This window comes from Phalaenopsis equestris, unplaced genomic scaffold (genome assembly GCF_001263595.1).
Source record: "Phalaenopsis equestris unplaced genomic scaffold, ASM126359v1 Scaffold000803, whole genome shotgun sequence".
In the NCBI taxonomy this organism is placed as follows: domain Eukaryota; kingdom Viridiplantae; phylum Streptophyta; class Magnoliopsida; order Asparagales; family Orchidaceae; genus Phalaenopsis; species Phalaenopsis equestris.
The window spans coordinates 479,931-485,473 of NW_018165243.1; the positions used below are offsets into that span (position 1 = coordinate 479,931).

The 5,543-nt window shown below is 35.4% G+C and overlaps 1 pseudogene; it reads left to right on the forward strand.

The window, feature by feature from the left end:
- LOC110031353 overlaps positions 1-4,248 on the forward strand; it is a 5,732-nt pseudogene extending 1,484 nt beyond the window's left edge.
- The last annotated feature ends 1,295 nt before the right edge of the window (positions 4,249-5,543 follow it).

Genomic DNA, 5,543 nt, shown 5'->3' on the forward strand with positions numbered 1-5,543 from the left:
GAAATGGTAATGACTCTAGAAAAGTAATCGGAGACCAACTCGCCTTCTTTCATATGCAAAACATCAAATTGACTTCTTAAAGTTTGAAGTCATACATTTTTAACCTTCTCTTCTCCCTTATACGAAACCTCGAGCTTCTTCCATGCTAGTTTGACCGAAGTAGCACTTGAGATCTTCTCAAAACCATCTTCATCTGAAGCTTGATAGATGAGAAAGAGAGTCTTCTTGTCTCTCTTTCACAAGTCTCGTAAGCTATCCTTTTGTGTTGTGGATAGAGTGGACTCGTCGCTTGGCTCATCGTAGCCTTTCTCCACAACCTCCCAAATGTCATGCCCTCCAAGGAGTGCCTTCATCTTGATACTCTAATTGTCGTAGATGCTTTCCTTAAACATCGGGTCTTGGAACGAAACCATGCCACCATTTGTCATTACTCTGTAATGGAACCTTTAGCCTCTAATACCACTTTGTTAGAAAGAAGAAGCTTTTGGGATATGACAAAGGCTAAAAAACTTATGGAAGAAGCTTCACTCTTATTTATCACCTTAACTTGGCTTGATACAAACTCAAAGACTCTACCCCTATTTATACTAGTGGCACCTCCTAAATTAATGGTTATGATTGTGCCACCACAATTACAATCCAATGGTTACAAATAATTCCACACCTACCACACAAAAATTCAACACCTACCACACCTACCACACCTACTACACAATAATTTCATACCTACCACATATTCTAGAATAAGCTTATAGAAATTAAGCTTTATTTAAACAACTAAAATCAAGTTTATATTTCAACATGAAGGCCATTAGAGAGAGACAAATCAATTCTTCTCTCGAATGGAGAGAGGTGAACTAAATGCCAAAAACAAGCGCAAAGTTGGGGGCATTGAACATGGCTTTTCCTGTCGCAAGAACTTAAAGCTCAAATGCATTTTGTGCTCTTGAAAGGACTTTTGCCAATCTCATATGCTTTATAAAAGTATTGATTGTATTTTGGAACAGTAAGACTGCCTGGTGGTCTTCCATCTTCTTCATGCGCTTTTATGGCTGCTTGGCCTCTGTTTTGTAGTTTTGTAGATCTCACGCCAGCAAGTGTAATTTTCTTATGATTTTAGTTGAGAAAAAAAAACACTAAAAAACCAATTATGATGGCGGAGATATTCATATACGAGCTTATAGCCAAGCAACCACATCCGGCTGGCAGCACCCTAAAAGTCATAGTGCTAATTTTCCAACGAGCTAATATTTTCAACAAGCTTGACTGCTAAATTTCTTGAGTAAACTGTTAGCAAGACTGGGAGCAAAATTACACACATGTGCTCGGAATCAACAAGAACTCGATAAATCTTTGCAGCACTGAAAAAGCTTGAAGCTTGATGTAACAACATCTGTCTGTGATGTTTCTTCTCGAGCTGAGATAGAGAAACTAATGGACAATGTCTCTTCTTTGTTCCAAGGAAAGCTCAACATACTTGGAAGTAACTAAATGCATTTTAATTGTATATAGACAGAGAGAGATTCTGTGCCTATAAGTAGTTATATTTAAAATGCTTGCATGTATCTAGATTAATAAAGCAGGGACAAGTTTATTTAAGACTGTTCTAGAATTTACAGAAGAAGATTATGATTTTTTATTGTCAACAAATTTGGAATCTGCATTCCATTTGAGTCAACTGGCTCACCCTCTTCTCAAGGCTTCGAGAATTTGCAGTATTGTGTTCATTTCCTCTGTCGGAGGTTTATTTGGATTTCCAGAATTAAGTGTCTATGGTATCACTAAAGGTAAGTCGCAAAATGTATTTGGTTTTTTTTTTTTTTTTTTTTTTTTGGTGGTGGATATATTAGCATTTTGATATGACAAATATATAAACATAATCCCTATATATATTGTGCCAATTGTCTCTTAAATTTCTTTTTATTTATATAAGTGAAGAATATATAAATGATTGGCTGGAGAGAATTAATATATAGTATTACAAGTAATTAATACTATATACTTGTCAATTATATATAGTATTATTCAAAGAAATACACATCATAAATGTTTCACTTATATATATATATATATTGCAATTATGTATATATATAAAATTTGAACTAATATATATAAATTATATATATATATATAGATAAAATTTATATATTTTCACACAGACAATTGGCTGGAGAGAATATTTGTGTCTCTTGGAGATAAGTAGGTTAGGAGGAGCGAGGGCGTATTAGTAATTTTATCTGTGGGTTTTATCTATATATATATATATATGATGTGTAATCCTATGAGTATATATTGGACTTATCTGAAATAGTGAAATTTGCCGCTCTGCTCCCAAGGAAATATGCACATTGCCGAACCTCGTTAAATCTCTGTGTGTTCTTCTGGATTTGTGTCGATTACTACTTTTATTCGTCCTAATTTCTCAACACCTAGTAGAAATAGAATTATGAAATCACACGCCATCCATATGAGCCCCATGGGCCAACAATAATTGTTGCATGCAAAGCTTTCAATCAAATTTCAAATCCATGTAATGAATCCGATGGAAGTCGCTAAATAAATTTAAAAAAGCATGGGTTCATTTGGGATATTTTCTGTTTTTTATGATTTTTCTTTTTGTCATTTTGTTGATGCTATACTATGAATATAAATATATATAGTATACTAATATGTCATATTGTTTCAAGAATAACTTTTTGTATCTTTAAAACAAACGAACCAAAAAATAAAAATAAAAATTTTAGGAGCGTCTTAGTTAATGAACATATTCATTTTGTTGAATTCAAAAGTGTCCTGAAAATACACCCAAATTATAGAACTTTATTCAAAGAAATTCAAGAGTGAGTCTAGTAGAAAATGACAAGAATATAAAACTTTTATTCATAGTATAGGTCCACTATTTATAGGGATAGGCGTCAGTGTTACAAAATTACAGGTCAAACTCTTTATCATTAAATTTTAAAAGGTTTTTTAGTAATTATAAAGATATTTAAATATACTAAAACTGACAGATTGATGTCGGTCGGTGAAAAGTTCACCGGCCGTTCGCCTGACCTTAACTCCATCGATATTTGATCTGAAACTCAACAATCTACCGATCGGCCCTAAGGCTGATTGTCCTCCGATAGGAAATCCTATGGCTCGTCCTTACGATCGATCTATCCAAAAGCCTTCCTTCCTAGCATTAATCATTCTATTACTAAAGAAAATGTCGATCAAACGTGTCATCTTTATGAGCCGTCCATTCTACCTTGAGATTCATGTTGATATATTTTTTGTGTACCTATTTCCAATATTTTGTGATCTAAAATCATAAAAGTTAGGGTTGAACATGAAAGATAACAGTTGAAAATATTACATTAAATTATATGGGATAATATTTATGAAAAGATTTTCTCTACTTCCGCATATTATCATGCCTCAAAGCCTGTAAAAGTCATATCATGGATAAATAAATTCTTCTGCCCCAGATTAACCTCAAGAAAAAAATAAGCTCCACGGTTTAACTAGACAATTTTGCCACTTAAATGAAGTAGGGACAGATGCTGGAACGAAGCGGAGCGGAGCGGAGCGGAGCGGAAGAATCTGTCCAAATTGGGAAGTTACGTGGGTTTGGGGTGCAGGGGCAAACCCCCGCGGTATGATACAAGCGTAATGTTGTAATTACATATTGTGCTTAGAGTTTACTCCTAAAGTTATAAATAGATCTGTTAGTAACCCCAGGAGGTATCCTCTATTCTATAATCTAATTTCTAAATATTAAAAGAAACCCGCCGCTCTGCTCCCGAGGCGTAGACATCTTCGCCGAACCTCATTAAATCTTTGTGTTTTTCTGGATTTGTGTCGACTATTCTTTTTCTTTACCCTATTTTCTCAACATTATTATATACAATATTTATATTTTTTATTGTCTTCCTCTTTCTCTTCCTTTCTCTCTTCTCAGGGCTCCCATACCAATATTTCACAATGAACGAAAAAAAAGCATAAATGACACCACTCAAAATTTCTCTTTGTAATGATTGGAAGTTACAAGAATACAACTCCAAATCTTCTCTTGATCCCCCAAAAAAAATTTCATGTTCCAAAATCAACATCTAAGACTTCACCGCTCATGTAGAAAGCCCTTTGAGATCATTGTGTCCATAAGAATTTGTTGTCAATCTTGAATCAGGGATTGAGGGTTTGTTTGGGGCAGCTGCAGTTTATCCAGTTTGTGTTGATAAACAGCTTATTCTGATAATCTGCTGATGACCAGCTGATTTGAATAAACAGAACGGTTGTTTGGTTGGTGTGTTTTGAGAACAGTTGATTCTGGATAAATGATTAATATGCCCCTGTTTCATTTTGATTTTGTAGAGCCATTCATGACATCATTTCGACAAACAGATGTTGTTTGTTTGCTAATTATCATTCCTCACAGAAAAAATACACGAAATTAACATATTCGTGGAGGTAAAAAAAAAGAGTACAGTAAAAAAACAACGAAGATCGAAGAAGAAGATCGGGGTAACGATTCTTCCAAACCAAGAACAAAAAATCAAACCGATGAGAAAGAACATCAACCCAATTCCTACTTATAAGTACGCAGTTGAACACATAGCAAGAGACGATGAAATAGCAAGAAGTCGCATATAGCACCTCTGCAAATGCCGAAGAAGGAAGACTAGAAATGCGAAGGAATTGTTTTACCTATTGAGAGAAATGTCGAAGAAGAGAAGGAAGACTAGAAATGCGAAGGAATTGTTTTACTTATTAAGAGAAATGTCGAAGAAGAAAAGAGGGAAAACTTCAGGGATCGTAGAGGAGAACCGCTTAGGCTATGCGAAATGCGAAGGAGACCGAGAGACTTCAATGATCGTAGAGGAGAACCTCCGAGAGACTTCAGGGATCGTAGCGGAGAACCGCTTAGGGTATGTGAAATGCGAAGGAGACCGAGAGAAGGCGGATGCGTATAAGAGCAAGGCAACGAGGGTAATACTTGGATCGAAAACGCGGACCGCGGGAGTTGTCCCACGGTCCGTGTCTTTTACAAATTTCAAAACGCTGTTTTCAATAATCGCCCAATAAGTGCGAACCAAACAGTGAGGCGACGTTTTCAAAACGCCGCCCGCACTTATAGACTGCCCCAAACGGGCCCTGCAAAGGACTGAACTGTCGGGATAATCTCACTGGCCTAATTACGCCGCCCTCAAACTAATTTTTTTTGTGAAGCCTGTGTTTCTAAGCCGTGAACGAAGGACCCTTTCTCCAAGCTCCTGCTTGGTGATGTTTCCATGTGGTTGTGTTAGCGCTTGTAGACTCCAAATCCATGAAAAATTTATTGAACACAGTGGACAATAGCGAACCAACAAGGTCAATCGAACAACCTGAATTTTAATTTTTTAATACCGTATAAAATAAATTAATAATTTTGCTCTTCTCTTCTTATTTATATTTACTAACTTAAAAAAAAATAGTTAAAAAAATAATTGACTAAACTTCAATGAGAATTTTATTTTTTTTCGTCTCATCCGCCATACCGCTATGAATATATATATATATAT